A 26,707-nucleotide genomic window follows, 5' to 3' on the forward strand; every position below is an offset into this window, starting at 1 on the left:
AATGCGATTATGTTTTACTCGTTGAAATGTTAACTGAAATATTGACTTAGCGGTTTTTGCTCCCGATTTATGCAGTTAGCAGGTCTTCCAAACATATCGATCCAATTACGAAACAAACATTCGGTTGCAAAACCCGCTAAACGGTCATATGTTAGGAATAACAGAAGGACGGAATGTAATAATTGTGAATGTAAGCAAAATATGTTTCATTTCAAAGAAAAGTCTGAAAATTCTACAAAAATACGAAAGTGACTATTTTACCAGGAAAAACTGACTTCTACATCTACGTGATACTCTGCTCTTCACAATGAAGTGCCTGGCAGAGGAATAAATGAACCACCTTAAAGCTGTCTCTCTACCGTACCACTCTCGAACGGCGTGCGGGAAAAAACGAGCACTTGAATTTTTCTGTGCGAGCCCTGATTTCTGTTATTTCATCGTGATGATCATTTCTCCCTATGTAGTTGGATACAACAGAATGATTTCGAACTCGGAGGAGAAAATTGTTGATTGAAATTTCATGAAATGATCCCCTAACAACGAAAAACATTTTTGTTTTAATGCTTCCAACTTCAATTCAGGTATCATGCCTGTGGCTTTACCTTCCCTATTTCTCAAATAGCTCTGAGCACTATGGGACTTAACATCTGAGGTCATGAGTTCCCTAGAACTTAGAACTACTTAAACCTAACTAACCTAAGGACATCACACACATCCATGCCCGAGACAGGATACAAACCTGAGACCGTATCGGTCGCGCGGTTCCAGACTGTAGCGCCTAGAACCGCTCAGCCACATCGGCCGGCCCCTATTTCTCCATAATGCAAAACGAGCTGCCCTTCTTTGAACCTTTTCGATGTTATCCGTCAGTCCCACCTAATGCGGACCACAAACCGCTCAAGCGTGGTTTAAGCAGTCTCTTTAGTTGCACCTTCTAAGTGACCTGCCAATAAATCGCAGTCTTTGGTTTGCTCTACCCACAACAGTATCTATGTGATCGTTCCAGTTAAGGTTATCTGTAATTGTAATCCCTAAGTATTTAGTTGAATTTACAGTCTTCAGATTTGTGTAACTTATTGTGTAATCAAAATGTAGTGGATTTCTTTCAGCACTCATGTAAATCACTTAACACTTTGCTTTATTCAGAGTCAACTGCCACTTTCCGCAATATACAGATATCTTATCTAAATCATTTTACAATTCGTTTTGGTCATCTGATGACTCTACCAGACGGTATATGACAGCATCATCTGCAAACAATCTAAGACGGTTACTCGGATAGTCCCCTACGTCGTTAATATAGATCAGGAACAATAGAGGGACTTTAACACTTCCTTGGGGAATGCCAGATATTACTTCTGTTTTACTCGATGAGTTTCTGTCTATTACTAATAGCTGTGACCTTTCTGACAGGATATCATGAATCCAGTCGCACAACTGAGGCGATATTCCATGGGAACGCAGTTTGGTTAGAAGACGCTTGTGAGGAACTTCGTGGAAAGCCTTCTGGAAATCTAAAAATATGGAATCAATTTGACATCCCCTGTCGATAGCACTCATTACTGCATGAATATAAACAGCTACTTGTATTTTGCAAGAACGGTATTTTCTGAATCCGTGCTATGTGTCAATAAATCGTTTTCTTCGATGTACTCAGAATGTTCGAATACAAAATTGGTTCAAATGGCTCTGAGCACTATGGGACTTAACTTGTGAGGTCATCAGTCCCCTAGAACTTAGAACTACTTAAACCTAACGAAGCACATCACACACATCCATGCCCGAAGCAGGATTCGAACCTGTGATCGTAGCGGTCGCTTGGTTCCAGAATGTAGCGCCTAGAATCGCTCGGCCACTCCGGCTGGCTGTTCGAATTCAGAATATGTTCCAGAACTCTACTGCAAAACGACGGTAGTGATATGGGCTTGTAATTCAGCGGATTACTCCCATTTCCCTTGTTGGGAATTTTGTGACTTGACCAATCTTCCAGTCTTCAGGTAAGATCTCTCTATTAGCGAGACTTTGTATATAATTACTAAATGTGGAGCTATTATATCAGCATACTCTGAAAGGAACCTGACTGGTATTCAGTCTGGACCGGAGACCTTGCCTTTTTTAAGTGATTTAAGCTGCTTTGCTACACCGAGGATATCTGCTTCTATGTTTCTCATCTTGGCAGTTGTTCTTGATTCGAATTCAGGAATATTTACTGCGTCTGGCGAAGGACTTTCGGAAAACCATGTTTACTAACTCTGCTTTAGTGGCACTGTCATCTGTGATTTCACCGCTCTTTGGGTTCTCTGCCATATTACGAGACAGAGTTTCGTTGTGGAAATTGTTAAAAGCATCTCGCATTGAAATACATGCTATATTTGGAGCTTTCGCAAAATTTTAAGGATTTTGGGGATTTAGCGTTCTTTTAAATTTGGCATGCTTTTTTCTTTGCTTCTGCAGCAGCGATTTGACCCGTTTTGTGTACCATAGGGGATCAGTACCATCACTTAATAATTTATGTGGTATATATCTCTAAATTACCGTCGATACTATCTCTTTGAAATCATTCCACATATTTTCCACCCTTACAAGATCAGATAGGAAGGAGTGGAAACTGTCTCTTAAAAAGGCGTTAAGAGCGTTTTTATTAGCATTTTTAAATAGATGTACTTTGCGTTTCTTCTTGGTAGTTGTGGGTGTCGTGGTATTCAGCCTAGCAGCAACTGCCATGTGGTCGCTAATCCCTGTATCCGTCATGATACTCGCTATTTGTCCAGGATTATTTGTTGCTAAGAAGTCAAGTATGCTTTCGCAACCATTTACGCTTTGAATGGACTCGTGAACTAACTGTTCAAAATAATTTTCTGAGAAAGCATTCATTACAATTTGGGATGACGTTTTATGCCTGCCGCCGGCTTTTTCCAGCATATTGAGGGTAGATGGAAGTCACCACCGACAATAATTGTATGAGTGGGGTACCTATTTGAAATTGGACTCAAATTTTCTTTGTACTGTTCAGCGAATACGTCTTCTGAGACGGGGGTCCGTATAGCGATCCAATTAATAGTTTTCTCCATTGTCAAGTATACCCCTACCCATACTATTACGCAGGAGCTATCTACTTCAATTTCACTAGAAGGTAAACTAATTCTGACAGCAATAAATACTCCACAACCAACGGCATTTTATCTATTTTTGCTGAACACTGTCAGGTCGTTTGAAAAAATTTCGGCTGAACTTATTTCCGGCTTTAGTCAGCTCTCCGTATCTATAATTATTTTAGCTTCAGTGCTTTGTATTATCGCTTGGAGCTCTGGTTCTTCCCCAAGACAGCTACAAAAATTAACAACTACAATACTGATTTTCATCATCTGGATTTGAAGCCCCTTGTGTTTACCATGTTTGCATTTAAAATTGTAGGGTGTAAGGTCCACCAGTTATGCAAAACACCGCTTTTTCCAAGTTCCCAAACATGTTTCAGAACATCTGTGCCATCATCAGTGCGTTTCCGTTTTATTTAATCTATAATGTGAACATTTTCATAAATGATTACAAACTGTGTGAATATTTAGTTCAAACAATAATTCGTTTCATTTTGTGTATACCTTTACACCTGGTGTACATGATTTTTCAGGATCACTTGTGTACTATTTATTACAGGTAGCTTGTCATCTACAACCAAACGATGTTGATGAGGAAGTTTGATTGGAGTTAATCTATAATTTAAATGTCTATATTCGTCTTTACCTATGTTTACGTGTGGCAAGCCCTTTTATTCCCAGCATTCTGTTGAGGTGTCGTGACGCACGTGTAAATATGACATGTACTTTCACAAATAAAGTCGTAAAAGCACTTTGCACTTCACCAAAACACAGTTATTGTGGTTGATGTGTGTCTCAGCCCAGCCAGTGGTCATTTGTTCACCAGTGAGTTCGACTACTAATTAGAATTTTGTTTACATTTTATCTTTGTGTGTGTGTGTGTGTGTGTGTGTGTGTGTGTGTGTGTGTGTGTGTGTGTGTGTGTTTGCTGTAAGCTTCTAACATGGGAACCTCCCCATCGCACCCCCCCTCAGATTTAGTTATACGTTGGCACAGTGGATAGGCTTTGAAAAACTGAACACAGATCAATCGAGAAAACAGGAAGAAGTTGTGTGGAACTATGAAAAAAATAAATAAAATATACCAACTGAGTAGTCCATGCGCAAGATCGGCAACATCAAGGATAGCTTGAGCTCAGGAGCGCCGTGGTCCCGTGTTTATCGTGATCAGCTGCGGAACCAGAGGTCCTTGGTTCAAGTCTTCCCTCGAGTGAAAAGTTTATTTTCGCAATGTTATGATCTGTCCGTTCGTTCATTGACGTCTCTGTTCACTGTAATAAGTTTAGTGTCTGTGTTTTGCGACCGCACCGCAAAACCGTGCGATTAGTAGCCGAAAGGACGTGACTCTCCAATGGGAACCGAAAACATTTGATCGCAAGGTCATAGGTCAACCGATCCCTCCACAGGAAAACACGTCTGATATATTCTTTACGACACTGGTGACGGCATGTGCGTCAAATGACAGGAATATGTTGCCGACCCACCTAACTTGTACACTTGGCGAATGGGTAAAAAAATTCTTCTTCTACATTGCCCGATTTAGGTTTTCTTGTGGATGTGAGAATTACTCCAAAAAAAGTGATGAAAACATAAGAGTTTGTCACATAAACTGCAACAAATGAATCCAACAGTTTCACAGTCGCACACTTTTCCCTGTGCTCTGTCAAGACATATGTTTTTAACGTTTTCAAATTTTTCCGTGTGTAGACCGTCAAATCCTGCATATGTCCAAGCAAATTTGAACATGTCCTGGAATTTTGGAGAGCGAAGTTGATTACGTGTGAGTGCCTGAACTTTGTAAATAGTCTGAAAATAAAAAATAGAATTTCACGCTCAGAGGAAGACTTGAACCAAGGACCTCTCGTTCCGGAGCTGTTCACGCTGACCACGGGACCGCGGCGCTCCTGAGCTCAAGTTTCCCTTGATGTTGCCTATCTTGCGCATGGACTACTCAGTTTGTATATTTTGCTTATTTTTTTCATAGTTCCACACAACTTCTTCCTGTTTTCTTGATTGATCTGTGTTCAGTTTTTCAAGGCCTATCCACTGTGCCCCCCATCAGGAGACACCGCCTTAACGAAACACTGTCCGTGTGGGCGAGGGGGTTTGTGTGATCCAATGAAGTGGAGGGCTATGCCGGCGGTGGTGTAACTACCGGCAGGGCCTTCCAAGCCGGACAGGTCTCCATAGAGGATCCAGACAAAGTGTGTCTCACAACGTCCCGTCTAGTGTCCTGTCCTATCCTATTCTGTTCTGTCCCATCCTATACATTCCCTTCATTTCCTTTTCCTCCTTGTGGTTGTGTGGCAGCAGACACAGTCCCCTAATGTGGACAGCGGAAGATCCTTGGAAACCAGAACAACGTTGATGCACATAGGCCCTACTGCGAAGGGATGGATAGCGTTCTGTAGTCGTGGTGAAGGCAAGCTATCTAAGGGGTAAGGCCCTGAAATAAAACCTTGGCAGGTGTCCAGGCCATGAGGTGGCAGCCCCACCAGGACACTCGGGGGCTGAGGGCTGATAACCCGCACCATCAAAAAGCACATATCACAGAAACTAAAAGGAGAAACAGCCGGATGGATCTTAAGGATATGACCTTTGGCCTGAAAAGGAAAACCCGTATCGGTTTTTGGAATGTAAGGACGTTGAGAGAGGCAGGAAGGCTAAGACAAGTTGAAAAAGAGATGGAGAACTATCGACTAGATATATTGGGACTAAGTGAAGTAAGGTGGCCAGAATCTGGGTAATTCCAAACACAAAATGGTGGAGTGTTGCTGTATGTGGGTCAGACCGGTGAGGACGCGATGCACAAGAATGGTGTAGGGCTCTTACTATCTAAAAGCAGCAAGAAGAGCTTACTGGAGTGGAAACCAGTCTCATAACGGATAATAACCGCACGCTTTAAAACAAATGTGCGATATGTCACTGTAATTCAATGCTATGCACCTACTGAAATAGCTAAAGGAGAATTAAAAGATGCATTTTATACAGAGCTTAACGGAGTTCTTAGACAGATAAATTCTAGGGACATAAAAATATTAATGGGTGACTTGAACGCAAAAGTTGGTTCAGAAAATGAAGGGCTTGAACATATCATGGGCGTGCATGGCATGGAGATCAGGAATGTAAATGGTGAACTGTTGATAGAATCATGCGCTCAACATGACCTAGTCATTGGAGGCACATTGTTTCCACATCGTAACTGCCATAAGATAACATGGGTTTCTCCAGACCACGTTACCGAAAATCAAATAGACCACATAGTCATAAGCCGCAAGTTCCGACACTCTCTGTTAGATGTCAGAAATAGAAGAGGGGCAGACGTTGGAAGTGACCACCACCTAGTTTTGGCGGAATTCAGACTGAAGATAGTGGCAAATAGAACCAAGCTCAATCATAGGTGCAAGAAAATAGAGGTGGCAAGATTAAAAGACCAACAGATCAAAGAAACATTTGCCCTTGAACTACAAAACAGATTCCAGGTCCTCTCTGAAGAAAACTTTATGGAAGAGGGAATTGAAACGTGCTGGAAAAAATCAAGAACTGTTATTTAGATGTGGGAGAAAAAATCCTAGGATTTAAGGCACATCAAAGGAAGGAATGGATCTCCGATGCTACGTGGAATGAAATCAGCCACAGGAAAGAACTAAAACTTAAGTTAAATTTTTGTAAGACAAGAGCGCAGAAGAGCGAAGCGCATAAAGAATACATGGAGGCAAACAAAAAAGTGAAAACATTGCTACGTCGAGATAAAAGGAAATGGATAGATGAGCAAGCAAAATTAGCAGAAGAGGCAGCAAGACAAGGAAATATGAAAGACCTCTACAACATTACCAAACGGTTGTCAATGAAGAACTTCAGACATGAAGGACCAGTTAAGAACAAGAATGGTGTGATGCTTACAACTCAACAGGCACAGCTACAGAGATGGGAGGAGCACTTCAGGGAACTGATAAATTGTGAAGACAACCAAGAGAAACAAGTACGAGATGTTCCAGAGGAAGTCGAAGAAGAACAAAATATAAATTTGCAGTGCCCCACAATGGACGAAATTAGGATTGCCTTGAAAACACTAAAAAATACAAAGGCTCCAGGCCTAGACAACATAGCACCGGAGCTCTGAAGAGCCGATACTGAAAGTACTGTTAAAATGCTCCATCCTTTGCTGAAGCATATTTGGCTTGAAGAGAAATCTCCAAAGGAGTGGAAAAATGGCTTGGTGGTAAAGCTCCCAAAAAAGGGAAATTTGTCAGACTGTAACAACTGGCGTGGTATTACATTGTTGTCAGTGCCCAGTAAGGTCCTCACCAGAATTATTTTAAACAGAATTAAAGAATCCCTTGAAAAGCGACTGCGTAAAGAACAGGCCGGTTTTAGGGCACAACGCAGCTGTGTTGATCTTATTAACACTCTTAGGATCATCTTAGAGCAAAGCAAAGAATTCCAAGCAACCATGTACCTGGCATTCATTGATTTTCAAAAGGCCTTCGATTCCGTGAAACATAAAGTGCTCTGGCAGGTGTTGCGGAAGTATGGCATACCACAGAAGATCTTAAACATCATAAAAGATCTATATGATGGCTACGAATGCTGCATACTCCACAAGGGAAATATGACAGAGCCCATAAAAGTAACAACTGGGGTCCGGCAGGGTTGCATTTTGTCACTAACACTTTTTCTACCCATTCTAGACTCTGTTATGAGAAGAGTCACAGCAGGCAGGAGACGAGGAATCCAGTGGGGGATCCACGAACGTCTGGAGGTTTTGGATTTTGCAGACGACATAGTTTTATTAGCTCCAAGGCTGACTGATATGCAAGCTAAATTAAGCTTCCTGAAAGAAGAAGCAGAGACTGCTGGCCTCAAGATAAATACAGGCAAAACAAAGGAAATGAGAGTAAATTCAGGTAACATGGAGATGCCCCTGGTAATAGGTGAGCAGCGAGTGGAGACTGTCAACTCATTCCTGTATCTGGGTAGTATAGTGGCGGAAGATGGTGGAGCTGGAGATGACGTGAAAAACCGCATTAAAAAGGCAAATGCTGCCTTCATACAATTGTATCCAATATGGAAAAATAGAAATATCACATTCAAAACAAAAATCCGTATTTTTAATACTAATGTGAAGGCTGTCCTTCTGTACGCCAGTGAAAGTTGGAAAATGGATTAAAAGATAACAACCCAGTTACAAAGCTTCATAAATAGATGTCGTCGACGCATCATGAATATCTGGTGGCCAGAAAAAATATATAATGAGGAGCTCTGGCGAATAACAAACCAGATACCTATAGAAGACCAGATACGAGAGAGAAAGTGGGGCTGGTTGGGGCACGCCTTGAGAAAACCAGATGGAGCCATCGAGAAAAAAGCATTGGAATGGAATCCCCAGGGAACAAGGAAGAGAGAAAGACCAAGGGGCACATGGAAGAGGACAGTGGAAGGGGAAGCAAAAAGAGTTGGCAAGACCTGGGCAGAATTGAAGCAAATGGCCAAAGACAGAGACGGATGGCGAGTTCTCCTGGATGCCCTATGCCCCCATAGAGGCCAAAGAAATTAAGTCAAGTAAGTCAAGTATCCACTGTGCCAACTTATAAATAAATCTGGTTGGAGCGCGATGGGGAGGTTCCCTGGTTAGCTGTTTGTGTTGACTTTTACATGGTGTTCCTTTTGTGTGTGAAATGGTGAGTCTTTGCGGCGTGTAGTGTATGTTTGTGTGTGTGTGTGTGTGTGTGTGTGTGTGTGTGTGTGTGTGTGTGTGTATGTGGGTAGAGTTTATCTGTTTGTGTTACCTTCTTTGTAAGGTGTCTTTAATGTGTTAAATAGTGTGCCCTTTCTGAGTGTAGTGCATTTATGACCTTTTTTCCTTTTGCTATTGTTTTCTGTATTTAGACGTTTTCCTCAGTGTTCAGTTTGCTGTGCAGGCTGTGGCTGTGTTTTAGTATTCTTAAGTCTGTTTCTATTGTACTAGTTGGGTGATGATTGTGAGCTATAGGGTGGCCAGCAAATGTGTTATGAGAGCTGTTGGTTTTTAAAACCTCTGAGATATTATGAATATCTGGTTTTGAAATTTCTGCATCTTTGCCCTATGTACACACACGGATAATTTAACAGATCACAAATATATGAACTCACATGGCACACTTGCCAGGCAGTGTACATAGGACAAACATGCAGAAAATTCAAAACCAGATATTCACAACATCTCAGAGCTTTAAAAAGTAACAGCTCCCACAGCACATTTGCTGACCATCTTATAGCTCACAATCACCACCCATAGAAACAGACTTAGGAATACTAAAACCCATCCACAGCCTACACAGCAGACTGACCATTGAGGAAAACTTGCACACACAGAAGGCAACAACAGAAGGAAAACACTACACTCTCCAAGAGACACTATTTAACATATTAACATACCAACACACACACACACACACACACACACACACACACACACACAATGATAAAATGTGTACAAAAGTCAAATTTGGCGCCGATCTCACTGGTGAACAAATTAACACTGACCTGGGTCGCACACACATCAATCACAATTTCTTTGTTTTGATGAGGTGCAAAGTGCTTTTACGACCTTATTTGTAAAAATACGTGTTATATTTACATGGGCATCACGACACTTTACCATGATGCTTGTGAATAAAAGGGCTTACCAAATGTAAACGTAAGTAAAAACGAATGTAGGCACAACATATTGCGACAAATTAAATTACGTTTAAATGATAGATCAACTCGCAACAACATTTCTCATCAACATTGTTTGGCTGCAGATGAGAAGCTACTTGTAATAAATAATACAGAAGTGGTCATGAAAAATCTTGCACACCAACTGTAAAGGTATTAACAAAAAGAAACGAATTATTGTTTGAACTAAATATCAATTTTGTAATCATTTAGTAAAAATGTTCTCATTACAGATTAAACAAAAAGAGAACCCACTGTTGATGTTACAGTGGTGTTGTTGTTGTTGTTGTTGTGGTCTTCAGTCCTGAGACTGGTTTGATGCAGCTCTCCATGCTACTCTATCCTGAGCAAGCTTCTTCATCTCCCAGTACCTACTGCAACCTACATCCTTCTGAATCTGCTTAGTGTATTCATCTCTTGGTCTCCCTCTACGATTTTTACATTCCACGCTGCTCTCCAACACTAAACTGGTAATCCCTCGATGCCTCAGAACATGTCCTACCAACCGATCCCTTCTTCTGGTCAATTTGTGCCACAAACTTCTCTTCTCCCCAATCCTATTCAATACTTCCTCATTAGTTATGTGATCTACCCATCTAATCTTCAGCATTCTTCTGTAGCACCACATATCGAAAGCTTCTATTCTCGTCTTGTCCAAACTATTTACCGTCCATGTTTCGCTTCCATACATGGCTACACTCCATACAAATACTTTCAGAAATGACTTCCTGACATTTAAATCTATACTCGATGTTAACAAATTTCTCTTCTTCAAGAACGCTTTCCTTGCCATTGCCAGTCTACATTTTATATCCTCTCTACTTCGACCATCATCAGTTATTTTGCTCCCCAAATAGCAAAACTCCTTTACTACTTTAAGTGTCTCATTTCCTAATCTAATACCCTCAACATCACCCGACTTAATTCGACTACATTCCAGTGTCATGGCGGCTGCAGTGTAACACGTGTTAAGTTCGGCTCGCGAAATTTAGTTGATTTCGAAGGTGTTCTCGCAGGTGGTGTTGTCTAGTACAAGTGGAAATCGTGTAAACAACAGTGTTCTGTGCAGTAGTGCTATTTTTTTCTGTGCTCCGCCAATATCTTCGAGAAAATGGTAAACAGAAGAGTCAACAGCAGCGCGTCCAGCAGCGGGGAAGCAGCAGGTGCGGCGGGTCTGCTCTTGGCGGAAGGTGCGGCCGCGGCTCCCGGTATAGCGGAGCTGGTCCGCTCTGAGGTAAACGCTGCGCTTCGCGATAAAAACAATCTCGATCTGATAGCAGGCACTATATCAGATACTGTAACGGCAGCAGTATTGGCCAAAATGCGTGAAACTGTTGAGGCTAATACTGCCGAAATTACAGCACTAAAAAAGTCTGTGTCTGAATACGAGAAAAAGGCACGAGAGTTGGAAGTGAAACTATCTGCCGCAACAGACGAGCTAGAACAGTACCAAAGGCGAAACAGTCTACGACTGTTTGGAGTAGTAGAAAATAAGGAAGAAGACACAGACACCCTGCTTATAGAGGTTGCGCGTGAAAAATTAGGTGTTGAAGTGACCAAGGCAGACATTGACAGGAGCCATCGGGTGGGACGAAAACTACCAGGTGCTACCAAACCTCGTCCAATAATAATTAAATTTCTCTCGTACCGAAAAAGGGCAGAGATCTTTACCCAGAAGAAGAAGTTAGCAAGGACAGGGCTTACAATAAGGGAAGATCTGACACACGACCGGCTAAAGATTTTAAACAGTGCCATATCCCATTTCGGTCTTCAGAATGTGTGGACTCAGGATGGCAGAGTAATCATTAAGACAGCAGCTGGAAAGAAGACAGTCACAAACATGACAGAACTGAATAGTATTAAGTGAAGCTACTCGAGCCAAAAGTGCAAACTTAACACCATTTGCAAATTGTAACAGCCCTATACTCAGATATAGTCTTGTAATTGTATTAACTTTTCAATTATACCCATATTTGTACCTTCAACAAATTGTTTTTGTAACTATTTTTTGTGTCTGTAGCTCTAACCATTACTTTTAGTTACTGCTAATACTTTTTTCATTTTCTCAGTTTATTCTCTTCCATTCTGTAATAGTTCTATTGCAATTATTACTCTCTCGTTTAGCTCAGTAATCATCCATCTCTTCGGTTTAGATTGTTCATAACAAAAATCACCATCAGTATCACTTCTGCAAATTTCATTCTAATTGTAGCTTCCTACGATAATCACTACCAGTATCACTTTAGTAAATTTCAGTTTAATTCTAGCTTCCTACGATAATCTATTAATTATTAAGCCTACTTCTCTCTGCTGGCAGCATCGGCCTATTAAATCACTCCCCTTTTCCTTATTTCCACCCTAACCTGTTTCAAATACGCTAATTACATTTCTCCTCTTACGACATAGGATACACACTGACACACAGCCGTCACTATTTTGGTCATATTCTCCTTGCACCGAATACCACTAATCCATTTTCTATACTCCCGCAACCCCAGGAAATCTCTTGCAGTCGCCTTTCTTTCGGCACTCGCGGAGTCACAAACAGGGCGCGCAAAATCTTGGACACCCCTGTGTTATGTCACTCGGCGGAAGCACCGGCCAGTGCCCCTCGCGGCAGGTAGTGCCCAACAAAGGGACAAACCAGTCTGCCACCCTGTTCCAGGCCGCCCAGCGGAACGCGTCAGAGCTTTTAGCAGCTCACTGCAATATCCAGTCTTTACCTGCACATTACGAGGAACTTAGCCTCCTCTTCAACCAACTAAACTACCACGTAATCCTCTTATCCGAAACGTGGTTGAAACCACACATATCCTCTGCATCTATTCATCTCCCAGGGTACACATTTCTTAGGGCAGACAGATCAAAAAAGCGAGGTGGCGGGGTCGGCGCGTATATACGAACAGATCTCAAAGCGAAAGTCTTATGTACGTCAAATCCTGATGAAGAAAAAGAGGCTGAATTCATGTTCATTGAAATAAATATACAAAGTCGGAAATTCTTGACTGGCGTCGTGTACAAGCCGCCAAAAATAAACTCAATGAGTTCCTTCCAGTCGGAATTACATTCACTTCAGTGTCAATACGAACATGTCGTCGTAATGGGTGACTTGAACATAGACCTGCTAAGAGACACTCCCTCCGCAACAAACCTAAGAAGACTGTTTAGTTGCAATAGCATGAACATTCTTCCATTACAACCTACACACCATACGGCGCACAGTCATACTCTTATAGACGTAATCGCAACGAAACAGACTGACAAAGTAAGAGATGTTGGTCAAACATCGGCCCCTGGCCTCTCAGCACATGATGTAATATTCCTGGCCTACTCTGTGCAACCCCCAAGGATCAAATCGCGTTACATAACTTGTAGGAATATGAAACGCATTGACCCTGACGCTCTAACAGCCGATTGCTCAGAAATCTCATGGCATCAAATAATCAGAGAACCTACAATCGACGGCAAAATTAATGAACTTGGTGATAAACTCACTGCCCTCTATGACAAACATGCACCTGTGCGGACAATCCGTGTAAGAAAATCTCCTGCTCCATGGCTGACAGCTGAATTACGTCAAATGATGACTAATAGGGATGCTGCCCACAGGCGTTTCAAGGCAGATCCGAAACCCGAGCGTTTCGAAGAATACAGAAAGCTACGGAACAGAGTGAAACAATGCATTCGCAATGCTAAAATCAGGCACGCTCGCTCCCTTGTATGCAGCGATCTGACGCCCACGACTCTATGGAAGAATCTCCGTAGCTTGGGGGTCGGAAAGGCAAAATCGGAAACTACTTTTCATGTGTCAGCTAACGAATTAAATGAATTCTTCTCTGCACCTCTGAATACCAGCACGGCTGATAATTACCGTCCACAAGAATCCCCAAACATGATAACTAAAAACGATACCTTCCATTTAAAACATGTAACAACAAATACGGTAAGAAAAGCAATTATGAGAATCTCTTCTGATGCAATAGGCAACGACAGTATCGGTATAACCATGATTAAGAATGTTGCCGATATCTTAGTACCTGTCTTAACTGACATATTTAATTTTTCCCTCGTGAACGGAATATACCCCACTGCATGGAAAAGAAGCATAATTCGACCCATCCCTAAGATCGAAAACCCGCAACTGCCTAGTGATTACCGACCAATTAGCATACTGCCTGCGGTTTCCAAAGCACTTGAATATATTGTTCATGACCAAATCACTGAACACTTGCATGAATTCAGCCTATATGACAAATTTCAATCCGGTTTCCATAAACATCACAGCACAAACACTGCTCTAATTAAAGTAACTGATGACCTGAAACGTGCCATCGACAATCGAAAGGCAACAGTATTGACGCTACTGGACTTCAGCAAAGCTTTTGACACTGTTAACTTTGACATATTGCTCAGAAAAATGCAACAGCTTAATTTCTCTGATAGTGCAATGAGATGGTTTGAAAGCTACTTAAAAGACAGACAGCAATGTGTTGTCTGCCTAAATGAAAAATCTTCCTGGAAACATGTTTCCTCGGGAGTGCCACAAGGATCAGTCTTAGGACCACTTTTGTTTTCTTTATATGTCAACGATATTTCGTCGGTTCTGTCCTCCTGTAAATATCATTTCTATGCCGACGACCTCCAACTCTACCTAAGCGTCAGACCTGAAGACGTAAACACTGCAATCGCTCAGATGAATGATGATCTGTCTTCAGTAGTGACATGGGCGAAAAACCTGGGACTTAAACTAAATGCAAAAAAGACGCAAGTAATCTTAATAGCCCATCAGAAACTAATAAGTTCAGATTTCCGCGAACGGCTACCTCCTATTCTGCTCGACGGTACTCCAATACCATATCAGAAAACAGTGAATAACTTGGGTGTAACTTTGGATGAGCATCTCAACTGGGCGGAGAATACAGTCGCAGTCTGCCGAAAGACGTCTGCTTGTCTCTATGCTCTCAAAAAGTTTCGGAACATATTCCCACAGGATTTGAAACGCCAGCTCGTGCAAGCACTCGTTCTACCGAACCTCCACTATTGTGATGTGATTCAGCAAGGCACGAGTAGTGAAAACAAAAGACGGCTAGAGCTAACCATGAATGCCTGTGTGCGTTACACCTGCAACATTCGCCGATATGATCATGTTAGTGCTTCATACTCCGAGCTAGGGTGGCTGCGGCCGGACAAATTGCGTGACTACCACACTCTATGTCTACTTCACAGACTCCTCGTCGCGCAAGCACCCCAATACCTTGCTTCAGAGATTAAAAACCTGTCATGCCATCATAATCGAAACACGAGGTCACTCTTATTTGGTATCCTAACTGTGCCCACTCACAAAACAAAAACTTTTGCAAACTCCTTCTCAGTTGCCGCTGTCCGCCTCTGGAACAAACTGCCCCTTACCTTGCGCAAAATTCAATCTCCTGCTGCTTTTAAGAAGAAGTTGAAGCATTTCCTACTATCATCTTCATAAAGTTCTCCGCAAAATTAATGTACCAGGCCAATCCTCTGATCTGTCAAATAGCAAAGCTAGCATCTCCTATCCTGCTCCTGAGATGCCTTCCTCTTCATCTATCTCTATTAGCCACGCAATCTTCTTTTCCTTTATATTTCCCTAATTATGTTTCATCATGTCTCTCTATTCTTCTCCTCCCTTCACCATGAGTCTCCCTCATACTCCCTGATGCCAGCACTCCTATCTAAAATTCGTCTGTTCAATAATGTCTAATTATAACAGTACTTATGATCTACGAATATAAACTCTATATGTATGTATTTCTAATTGTTTATTTCACTTTTTGTACTAGATGTAGTTTAACATGCCTACTAAAACGTATGAATGTAAAATAAGTAGAATGCCTGGTTAGATGTAAGAGAGGGCCTGATGGCCCTAATCTTGCCAGGTTAAATAAATCAATAAATAAATAAATAAATAAAATAAATAAATTATCCTCGTTTTGCTTTTGTTGATGTTCATCTTATATCCTCCCTTCAAGACACCATCCATTCCGTTCAACTGCTCTTCCAAGTCCTTTGCTGTCTCTGACAGAATTACAATGTCATCAGCGAACCTCAAAGTTTTTATTTCTTCTCCATGGATTTTAATACCTACCCCGAATTTTTCTTTTGTTTCCTTTATTGCTTGCTCAATATACAGATTGAATAACATCGGGGAGAGGCTACAACCCTGTCTTACTCCCTTCCCAACCACTGCTTCCCTTTCATGTCCCTCGACTCTTATAACTGCCATCTGGTTTCTGTACAAAATGTAAATAGCCTTTCGCTCCCTGTATTTTACGCCTGCCACCTTTAGAATTTGAAAGAGATTATTCCAGTCAACATTGTCAAAAGCTTTCTCTAAGTCTACAAATGCTAAAAACGTAGGTTTGCCTACCCTTAATCTTTCTTCTAAGATAAGTCGTAAGGTCAGTATTGCCTCACGTGTTCCAGTATTTCTACGGAATCCAAACTGATCTTCCCTGAGATCGGCTTTTACTAGTATTTCCATTCGTCTGCAAAGAATTCGTGTTAGTATTTTGCAGCTGTGGCTTATTAAACTGATTGTTCGGTAATATTCACATCTGTCAACACCTGTTTTCTTTGGGATTGGAATTATTATATTCTTCTTGAAGTCTGAGGGTATTTCGCCTGTTCCAATACATCTTGCTCACGAGATGGTAGAGTTTTGTCAGGACTGGCTCTCCCAAGGCCGTCAGTAGTTCTGTTGGAATGTTGTCTACTCCGGGGGCCTTGTTTCGACTCAGGTATTTCAGTGCTCTGTCAAACTCTTCACGCAGTATCATATCTCCCATTTCATCTTCATCTACATCCTCTTCCATTTCCATAATATTGTCCTCAAATACATCGCCCTTGTATAAACCCTCTATATACTCCATCCACCTTTCTGCTTTCCCTTCTTTGCTTAGAACTGGGTTTCCATCTGAGCTCTTGATGTTCATACAAGTGGTTCTCTTATCTCCAAAGGTCTCTTTAATTTTCCTGTAGGCAGTATTTATCTTACCCCTAGTGAGATAAGCCTCTACATCGTTACATTTGTCCTCTAGCCATCCCTGCTTAGCCATTTTGCACTTCCTGTCTATCTCATTTTTGAGACGTTTGTATTCCTTTTTGCCTGCCTCATTTACTGCATTTTTATATTTTCTCTTTTCATCAGTTCAATTCAATATTTCTTCTGTTACCCAAGGATTTCTACAAGCCCTCGTCTTTTTACCTACTTGATCCTCTGCTGCCTTCACTACTTCATCCCTCAGAGCTACCCATTCTTCTTCTACTGTATTTCTTTCCCCCATTCCTGTGAATTGTTCCCTTATGCTCTCCCTGAAACTCTGTACAACCTCTGGTTTAGTCAGTTTATCCAGGTCCCATCTCCTTAAATTTCCACCTTTTTGCAGTTTCTTCAGTTTTAATCTACAGGTCATAACCAATAGATTGTGGTCAGAGTCCACATCTGCCCCTGGAAATGTCTTACAATTTAAAACCTGGTTCCTAAATCTCTGTCTTACCATTATATAATCTATCTGATACCTTTTAGTATCTCCAGGGTTATTCCATGTATACAACCTTCTATCATGATTCTTAAACCAAGTGTTAGCTATGATTAAGTTGTGCTCTGTGCAAAATTCTACCAGCCGGCTTCCTCTTTCATTTCTTACCCCCAATCCATATTCACCTACTACGTTTCCTTCTCTCCCTTTTCCTACACTCGAATTCCAGTCACCCAAGACTATTAAATTTTCGTCTCCCTTCACTATCTGAAAAATTTCTTTTAATTCATCATACATTTCTTCAATTTCTTCGTCATCTGCAGAGCTAGTTGGCATATAAACTTGTACTACTGTAGTAGGTGTGGGCTTCGTATCTATCTTGGCCACAATAATGCGTTCACTATGCTGTTTGTAGTAGCTTACCCGCATTCCTGTTTTCCTATTCATTATTAAACCTACTCCTGCATTACCCCTATTTGACTTTGTGTTTATAACCCTGTAGTCAACTGACCAGAAATCTTGTTCCTCCTGCCACCGAACTTCACTAATTCCCACTATATCTAACTTTAATCTATCCATTTCCCTTTTTAAATTTTCTAACCTACCTGCCCGATTAAGGGATCTGACATTCCACGCTCCGATCCATAGAACGCCAGTTTTCTTTTTCCTGATAACGACATCCTCTTGAGTAGTCCCCGCCCGGTGATCCGAATGGGGGACTATTTTACCTCCGGAATATTTTACCCAAGAGGACGCCATCATCATTTAATCATACAGTAAAGCTGCATGCCCTCGGGAAAAATTACGGCCGTAGTTTCCCCTTGCTTTCAGCCGTTCGCAGTACCAGCACAGCAAGGCCGATTTGGTTATTGTTACAAGGCCAGATCAGTCAATCATCCAGGCTGTTGCCCTTGCAACTACTGAAAAGGCTGCTGCCCCTCTTCAGGAACCATACGTTTGTTTGGCCTCTCAACAGATACCCCTCCGTTGTGGTTGTACCTACGGTACGGCTATCTGTATCGCTGAGGCACGCAAGCCTCCCCACCAACGTCAAGGTCTATGGTTCATGGGGGGGGGGGGGGTGATGGGGGGGTGGTGATGAAACGTATTTAGGAACTTGTAAAAAGCGAAGTTTTGCATAACTGGCGGACCTTACATCCTACAATACCGATTGTTTCTACAACTGCCTTACTATCTTTTACGTGCACCCTTTCAGAGGGACGCCCTTTCTGTGGTTTTCTGAGACCCTCTAACCTAAATTTAAAAAAAAAAAGCCCAGCCCCTTCCACACAGCTCCCGCCACCCGTGTAGCCGCCTCCTGTCCATAGTGGACTCCTGACCTTTTAAGTGGAACCCAGAAACCCACTACCCGATGACGCAAGTCAAGGAATCTGCAGCCTACACTGTCACAGAACCGCCTGAGTGATTCATATCCTCCACTGGGCTCTGCACCAGACGGTTCTGTCGACGATGCTGCATACGATGAGCTCTACCTTAATCTCGCAAGCAAAACTGGTAGTCTTTACCATTTATGCTAGCTGCCCGAAACCAGAGAGAATCTCCTCCGATCCAAAGCGTCACACTTCATTGGTACTGGCATGAGCCACCACCTGCAGTTAGCTGCTCCCTGTACCCTTTATGGCATTCGGAAGCACCTTTTCCACATCCCAAATGACTTCCCTCCTTGGTAGCCATGTTCCTAAAGGGCCCCATTACGTGCCTAATGTTGGAGTTCCCAACAAATAGCAAACTCACCCTCTGTGAATACCCACGCCTTGTGGGCCGAGAACCTTCCTCTGGAACAGGGTGGACAACTGCATCCAGCTTAGAGACCTTGTCAGCCACAGATGCCTGAAACCTGTTCGTCAAACGAACTGGGGAGGTCCTATGATCAGTCCCTCAAAGTCTTTCACTGCCTGCCAGACTTTGGAATGATCTCCCACTCGACGACAGGTGAGGGGTCAACCTCAGCGCAGGCAGTACCCAGGGTGGCTATAGCAGTGGATCTATCAGGGCGTACTTGGGACGTGAACCACGTGCCTCACATCCCCGCCTCCGACCCCCCACAGTGCAGCCCCTGGGCAGCAGCCAACACTGCCCGGAGCTGTGAGCGAAGAGTCACCAACTCAGCTCGCATCTGTACACAGCAATCACAGTTCCTATCCATTACTTAAGTAGCTCCTGTTTGAAGTTCGTATAAATATGTAACAATCGAAAGGTGTGCTTGGCTTATTACTAGTAGGAAGTCGAGATGCTCTGTCATTGGCTGTCTAATGTAGTGCTACAACAATGAAAATTAACATTACGACGATGTCAAACCTTATTTCCATGATTTAAAAAAGTATTCATGATAGTAAAAATGTAATTATAATTTTATTATTTTCATTTTTGTGCTCAGTGTATCAAAGACTTTCTACTGCACGGAAGACATTAGCATTGTTTGTACTACGAAGCTATATATGATTATTAAGGGTTAAGCATGTAATAATTCCATGTAAGACATTTTGTTGAGTCTGAATTTTCTTCTCGTACTGGTCGGTAGCGAAGGAAAAGTTCCTTAATCGATGTGAAGGTATAAAGGCTGTAAAAAGGAGAGAGAGAAAAGGTAAATACAAGTTTTTCAAAACAAATATCTCCTAACTGCAACTTCTTGTCATTTCCTATAACTAAAAATTGCAAGGTCTAATCTGAGCCTGTACTGAATAACAGCGAAGAACATTTATGTTATCATATAATTTCTTTGTTTGACCACGGTTGTGATTCGCATGTTTCTTTTTGTTACGCGACGTGTTATGAATATTTTCATTATACGCGCAAAAGTGCACACAGCTTTAATCGAACCAGCGTCTTTCGGAAACGATAACTGTTAATAAGTACAATTACGCGAATACCGTCTAAATCGCAACCGTGATCACAAAAGTGTTTCCTGGACCAAATAATTCTTATAAAATGTGTATTCTCCAAAGCGAGCAGCATTGCACTATCGCTGACTCGCAACAATCGAAAGAGAAAATTGCCACCTTTTAATAAATAGTATTATCCCATTAAATAAATAAATAACAATTCAGTTGGTATCCAATTAATAAACAGAGGGGGCAATTCACTAACTGGCACTGAGCTACACTAAGCGAAACAAACAAAAGCCTGTACGAGTCGACGTTCGATACAAGCGTCGAGAACAGCAGTGGTACTGTACACTATACTGTCATTAAAATAAAAAAGGTTGTGTCTAGTCAGCACTCAAACACGCAAGAAATTACAAAAATTAACTAGTAACTACACAGATAACTAAAAATAATTCGCTCCTGTTTGAAGCTCATAAAATATATATAACAAACGAACGGTGTGCTCGCCTTATTAGCAGAAGGAATTTGAGGTGCTCTCTCACTGACGAAATGACCGTCGTACATAGAAAACAGAACAGAAATAAAAGTTAATTATTGGGGTTTTTCTTTTTCTTCAAATACACCGTCATGCTTCCGACATCAGAAGATATTGTAGACACTAAAATAAGCTCCAAATTGCATATTATTAAAACATCATGAAAATTTTAGAAAATGATAAAATTTGCGAAAGTTGCGTCTTGGTTAAAACAGCGACAAAAATTTCTATAAAATGAAACTGACTGAAAATTGCTTTTAAATGACACCTACTTCAATACTGTCCATCGGGTCAAAATCGCTTCCGGCTTCTTCCTCGTTCTGAGAGTTGGCAGCGGCAGGAGCAACTCCAGGAGTGTCTTCCTGCTCGTCCGACACCTCGGTGAATTTGGGTTTGTCGTTGGTCACTCAGTCTTTACCAAAGTGGAGCTCCAAAAGCTTTTTCACATCTGAGAGTTTCGCTTTTGAAAGTTCTACACCTGCTATGATTGGTGTTGGGCCGTTTCCTTTGCTGGAATTTTTTTCCCTCTCTTTCTGATGTCCTTCCCCTCTCCAGCTTCAGAAATGCAAAGGGCTGGGGGCTGAGTGTGGGAGTGGTTCAAAATGGCTCTGAGCACTATGGGACTTAACATCTGAGCTTATCAGTCCCCTAGAACTTAGAGCTACTTAAACTTAACTAACCTAAGGACATCACACACATCCATGCCCGAGGCAGGAATGGAACCTGTGACCGTAGCAGCCGCGCGGTTCCAGACTGAAGCACCTAGAACCGCTCGGCCACACCGGCCGGCAGCGTGGGAGTGGCGGTGCGATTGAAGGTCACTTTTGTACGTTTTCTTGAATAACTCAATGCTACGGCGTCTAGCGAAAACGTATCCGAGTACAAAATTGTACTACATTAAATTTCCTGCAACCACATCCTGTTAGCACTAATAGTTTCCGGGCAGCGAGCGAGGGAACATGAAAACCTCGCGCATTTTATGAAGGCCACCTACGACATATAATATTGGAGGCTGCATAAAACGAGCCGCGATTTTATCCTTGGGTACTCTCTGCGACGTTGTAATCTACTTGCCTTCCACAACAGACTCAAGCGATGAGTTTAGAGTTAACTAGCGAGTGAGAAAGAGTGGCAAATCGTGTCTCCAAGTGTATAGAGAAGGTGAGTTCGGACGGGACGTCAGAGGAACTGTTGGCGAGTTTAAAGCGAGTATACAGAGCTCATTTCTGATCTCTAGTATGAACGTGCTGCTTTCTGCACTCAGGTGGGGGTGAGATGGTGTAGAACACCTGAAGCACTATGACTTAACTTTCCTCTACTTCCTATTAACCGAGTTCCGAAACTTCTCTGACTGAGGGGGTGTACAAACTCACACTACCATGATTGTCAACACCACAACCACCAATGACTGCCTCCTGTAAGGTAGTCATGTCATTGTATTTTTGCAAAGCTATCGATTTTCACACCAGAGACAGAGCAAGTTATGTCACTGTTAAGCAATCTTCGGTCTTGTTGTGGCAGAATCTTTGCCTTTGCGCAGTCCGATACATTCTAAACTGAAGTGTGGTAGGTGATGGACCTTTTCGGTAGCGATGTGTTGACTTACGATTGTATGTGTTAGATGAAGAAAGATGTAAAGGACATCAAAGATGATGTGTTGTATATGACGAAGGGCGAAAGGAATTTAAATTTTGAATAATGTTATTTTTTTGTGAAAAATATAAGAAATTTAGTCGCAAGAAGCAGCACTGCGCAATCAGTTTTTCAGAATGATTGTTAGCTAGTTAACTTTGCTCACTTGCCCAGAGCTGAGACAAAGACCACCCCAATTCCCTGATTCACGCGTTAACATATCAACTGTTTAAGCTGTCTGGTTTTCAGAGAAATTCTCTGTTAACACTGTCCCCATTTTAAATCATTGTTCACACTGTTAAACATAGCACTGTTCAGATCAATTTTATGTGTGAGGATCAAGTGAAGTTTTACTGTGTCTTTTTGAATACATACTTCGTTCTACAATCGTTGTCTTGGAATATCGTTTCATAGCAATAGTTACTCACCCCACCCCACTATTTACAGAGGATTTATCGTTACGTATTACCACATTGCACCATATGGTATCAACAGTTTGAATATTGTTTGGAAATTGTATTTAAAAAATAAAAATGTAACTTAGCCACGGTCTGCTTGTTGTTTGCTGTTGTGCTTTGGAGAAATCTGCACCAGTGTTGCCAAGACACGAGGTAAGCGTTGCGCATTTAATATAATGACAAGTTGTGTGCAGATAAGTTACAGTTCGATTCAGATAAGGTTCTGCATAGTCAAAGGTTAGTACAAGAGTTTAAGTTGGACATTATCTGGTGAGTAGGTAGTTTTGGTAATAGGTATATCTTTTATAGAGTGGGAGGTAAGTCTGGGTTACATTTCATACAGAAAAATATAGAGAGGAACTTGTAGACTGTCTGCTATACCGCCAGGGAACTTGGCATCCGTAGATACGGTACACTTCCAAGTTCTGCGTGGAGGCAGAGAGTATAGCAACATCAGAGACCAGCTACAGACATGGGACAGGAGTAGATTGATGGTGTTTTAAGGGCATGAGGGGCATAGCGCCTGATCATCGTTTACTATAGAGACCAGTATTTAGAGAGGCAGGCACCTCTTCCCAGCTCACAGTATCCAGCATTCCAGCGCTGTAGCTGGCTGTTTGTCTCATCAACGGAACTGCCACCGAGGGGAGACGCGATATGGAGAGGAAGGCCTCAGGCAGGGCTAACGAGAAGGGCATGTCAGAGGGAGCCGCGGCGCATAGCGATGGCCCTGCCTCTCTGGGGACCCGGAGGACCGGCTCCGCGTGTTACTCCGCAGGTGGTGAGTCTCATTTCCTGTACAAGCGGAGCCTCAGATACACACTGTTATCCGCCAGACTCACTCCAGGCATCCGCGTTCTGCTTCTCTTATTTCAGCGCAAGTAATAATACACCGTCGGCAGTTGTCTACACAACAGATTCAGTTGTATTATAATTTTCCTCAGCTCTTCAGAATTAGGTACTCTTTTACTCTATGGCAGGCGCGGCTCGTGGTTTATATACTGGGGAAGGCTGCGGTATTTATCGATCGGAGCCACCATAGACCTCGGGTTACGCTACAGATTAGTCTGACATAAACAACTAAGATTTCAGGGGGAGGGGGGGTGGGCATATCACTCTCTACCCATAATTTTACGTACTGTATCTTCTATAATTAAGTATTAAACATCATTAGAAGCTAACGTCGAGTTAAAATCTTTGGTTAGTGTTTCTAAACGTCATCATTACATTTTCTGACACTTCGCAGCAAATCATATGAAAAGGCGCGTTTCGGAGAGATCTTTAATGCGATGAATGTTAACTTTGCGGCTGCTTAATATTTTAGGTGTTTTCACTTCTAAACTTAAGGCGTTTATTGTGGTTTACCTCCAAAGCTCAACGTTTACGAGTTCGCATGACGATACTGTGATGTTTTGGTGACGTCACACGTCTTGTGCAAGTAAAACTCACTAAAATCTTGCAAAATACACTCCGAAAAAGAAACTTGCTAATATCACACGATATCGACAAAAGCAGTCAGCATCAGCAAGCAAGGAAAGTAAAGTTATGGGACAAATTTCTGGCGCTTTGTCCTCTAATCACTTATGAAGCTCTCGCTAGATGGCAGTACTGTTATGTTACTGTAGTCTAGTGCACTCTGGCGGGATATTTGCAAACTTATTCTAAATGTAGATCAAATAGCCAATGGCAGAAACAAAACAACTACGTAAAAGATTATCAAAACAATAATACTAAACGTCGATTAATGACACATCGAAGCGTAGTAGAGATGTGCAGAGACAGAGATTGGATAGCGAAGTTTCGGCCACTCTTCAGTCCTTTATTACATAGATAGTGGAACGTGAAAAACGTGTGGTGGTTGGTATGACACCCTTAGGCTGCAAGCTCTGAGCCTTCGGGTCGCCCGTAAAGAGCAGTACTAAGTAGAAGCCACGCCCCCAAACCGCTACTACATGCAGCTTACAGATGTTCCAAGTAGAGATGGGCAAAACTGTTCATTTCAGAGATCGGATCAGAACTGTTCACTCCCTGAAATGAATTAGCTCTTTTTCATGACTCACCACTCATTTACAACAGAAAATAAATGGAAGGCACATTGCCCTTTAAACTTGGTTTATTCCAGTACTATACCTGTATTTTGATCTTATTTCATCCTATTTTGAAGTAACACAGATAATGAGTAAGAATTTTGTATTGTTTATTGAAATTTCCACGATATGACAAATTTTTTGATTATTGATTTATTTTGCACTATCGTGGTTTTTTGGGTGATCGGAAAATGTTGTAACTTGAGATTTACATTAACAATATATTTGACTATAATGTATTAAAATTTCATTAACCTCATACAAATACATCGCAAGCCATATATTTTTAAAGTGAACGTTTCCTTCCGAAGACGCCTGAAATCGCAAAATCCGTACCAGAATAAGAAAAAAATATATAAATTTGGCTGTAAAACGAAAGTGCTGCATATAGCCTTACGCAGAATAAAACAAGGAAAATATTGGCGTATCACATTTTGTGATACGTTTATCGGTTCGCTCGTAATTAAAGCGTAAATTCGAGTGTCCATAATAAAAATCCTATAGTAAGAGGAGTCGTCAGGAACCTAATCTGATCAGTTTAAACAAATAAAAATAAAATAAAAACAAATGATGTATACATAACATAATAATGTAATATACATAGCGGTATTACTACGAAGAACAATATCCAGTAGAGACGAACTCCGATGCAGAAGCACTGAGCCGAGCAGGTCGAGCCGCGAGCTGTATTACTGTGTGAGCTAAGACCGCAGAGACCAGAGTGACACCTGAGTTGCTTTGCTCAACGCTCTGGCTAGAGACGAGAACGGTGGGGTGAGCGTTGAGCGGGCAACTTCCGAGGGTGGGGGGAGCGGTGAATGGCCACCACTCACCCGCTCCGAGACAAATCGTCCGTTCCCTTGCGAGCAGGTTGTTGCAAGTAGTTCCTACGTTATCTGCTAGGTGGCTCTCTGTCCTGTTGCTCGCATCAACTGCCCAGAGGGCAGGACGTGAGACTGAAACGATCGCCGACAGAGTGCGATGCGAAGTTATGCTGCGCCAGACACTGCACGCGGCAAACGACGCACAGAGACAGCACGGCATATGTGAAACACAAAATCCAATGGGGCTCTGCACAATGGAGGCAGCCAAGGTAGAAGCAGGGCAGAGGCCGGCGCTGGCTGTGTTGTGTGGCGTGCACTGTGCTGTGACCAGCAGAGGCGCTGCTGATATGCTCCGTCTCTCTCTCTCTCTCTCTCTCTCTCTCTCTGCCGTGGGAAACGTTTGGAGCTACCGTTCTTTTTTTCTGAATCACTGATTGTTCACTCCTTTGAAAGATTCAACTCTATGAATCAGTTCAAGAGTGCATCCCCCATCTCTAGTTCCAAGGCGCAGCCTAAACACTACTAACCGTTCGGAAAACATCCATCGACACAAACAGTTCCAAAAACGTTGACCGTCGTTATTTTAATGGGAATGGGAATTACGCGAAATTCGTCCTGATAATTTTAATTATGTGATACGTTCTTGCGAAATTTACTTTAACATATATTTTGGGGCGGCTCCGCTTCAGAGCCTTTAATTACGAGCCGCGCCTGCTCTGTGGTGTACAGTGCCACCAACTCTGTTCGATCAGTTCCAGTGAAATTACGTGCACGACTTGCATTCAGTGTCCACTGCATACTGATGTGACAAAAGGCATGGGATACGTCGCACTATCGTGCCGTACCCCCCTTTTCTTCGCCATAGTGCAGCAACTCGACGTGACACGGCCTCAACGAGTCGTTGGCAGCCCCCTGCTGAAATACTGAACAATGCTGCTTCTGAAGGCGTCTGTAATTGCGAAAGTGCGGCTGGTGCAGGAGTTTGTGCACGAACTGACCTCTCTATTATGTCCCGTAAATA

At 42.2% G+C, this 26,707-nt stretch overlaps 1 protein-coding gene across 1 annotated transcript in view; it reads left to right on the forward strand.

The window, feature by feature from the left end:
• The window catches only part of LOC126101204 (uncharacterized), a 104,659-nt gene that overhangs the window by 75,457 nt on the left and 2,495 nt on the right, over window positions 1–26,707 (forward strand). The window lies entirely within an intron of this gene.

Source organism: Schistocerca cancellata, chromosome 9 (genome assembly GCF_023864275.1).
Source record: "Schistocerca cancellata isolate TAMUIC-IGC-003103 chromosome 9, iqSchCanc2.1, whole genome shotgun sequence".
In the NCBI taxonomy this organism is placed as follows: domain Eukaryota; kingdom Metazoa; phylum Arthropoda; class Insecta; order Orthoptera; family Acrididae; genus Schistocerca; species Schistocerca cancellata.